Here is a 1,406-nt window from a genome sequence, read left to right on the forward strand (position 1 = left end):
AGACTCACTGAAGCCTGAATCACTGTGTGTCCTAACAGCGCTCTGCACAGACAGCAGTGGAGGACAGTGAGAGGATCTTTACTGAGCTCATCCGCTCCATTGAGAGAAGCCGCTCTGAGCTGATACGGCTGATCAGAGATCAGGAAAAGACTGCAGTGAGTCGAGCAGAAGGACGACTGGAGCGACTGGAGCAGGAGATCAATGATCTGAGGAGGAGAGACGCTGAGCTGGAGCAGCTTTCACACACACAGGATCACATCCAGTTCCTGCAGGTAACAGAGATCTAGAAGAACAGGATCATAGTGGACTTGAGCAGATCCTGCTGTGACAGAGACTCACAGAAAAACATTTCATGAGTGTTTTGTTATATAATCATCAGTCAGACTCTCATCTGATCATTGTCTTTTGAAAGAGGCGCCGCTTACAAATGGCTTTCAGCTCTGGAAATCTCTTAGGAATCATTTCTCTGAGCTCTTTCTTCTGGAAGATATGTTTAGCTGTCAAACACCACTAGCGCCACCAACAGTTCAAAACTTCACTACATTTTTTAATTTTTACGCCATTTTATCCCCTGATTTATTACATCATGGTGAAATCAGTAAATGTGTACCACTAGTACCAATTCTGTTTTTGCTCTCTTTTTTTTCAAATTATGTTTTTGTATTAGTCGTGATTGCATTCAATAAAAATATTTTAAAAGTGCATATCTAGTAAAATAATTTGTGTATTTAAATCTAATCTAGAGTACTGGTTAAATCAGGTTTTATCTGGACTAGCAAATATTCACCCCAATATTCATTATATTCAGTATCCATATACTAGTTTAATAGTAGCCTTAATTAAAGCTTTAGTCTAGATACGTTCATTTCGTCCCGTGTGCTGAACACGTAAATATAAACAAGATATTTGTAAAAAAAAAAATTATTGTTTGCACAGCCGTGTCTCTCTCGCACGTTTCTGGAACCAACAGGTTGAAAAGTCAATAGACGTGTAGATCATGAATGAATGACTGGGAAATTGCTTGGAAATATGAAATATTATTACCCTGTCCGTCGCTCAAATGGCTCTCATGTCAGAACTTTTCTTTCTCTTTAAATCACTCGTATAAGCGTCCCCGTCTGGAGCTGATGAGTTTTGATTTCTGTTTTCTGTAGAGTTTCCAGTCTCTCTCAGCACCTCCTGAATCTATAGACGTAAATGATGATCTCTTCAGTTCTCTCTTCTCTTTTGATGGTCTGAGAGAATCTGTTCATCAGCTGGGAGACAAACTGGAGGATTTCTGCAAAGAGGAGCTCAAGAAGATCTCAGACAGAGGTAAAGTCCTGGAGATTCATCTGCTCTCAGAAACGAGTCCATCATCATCTCATATCATGGAGAACATCATATTAGAAATGTCTTAGGAATGG

Source organism: Sinocyclocheilus rhinocerous, unplaced genomic scaffold (assembly GCF_001515625.1).
Source record: "Sinocyclocheilus rhinocerous isolate Xijiao unplaced genomic scaffold, SAMN03320098_v1.1 scaffold1189, whole genome shotgun sequence".
Taxonomy (NCBI): domain Eukaryota; kingdom Metazoa; phylum Chordata; class Actinopteri; order Cypriniformes; family Cyprinidae; genus Sinocyclocheilus; species Sinocyclocheilus rhinocerous.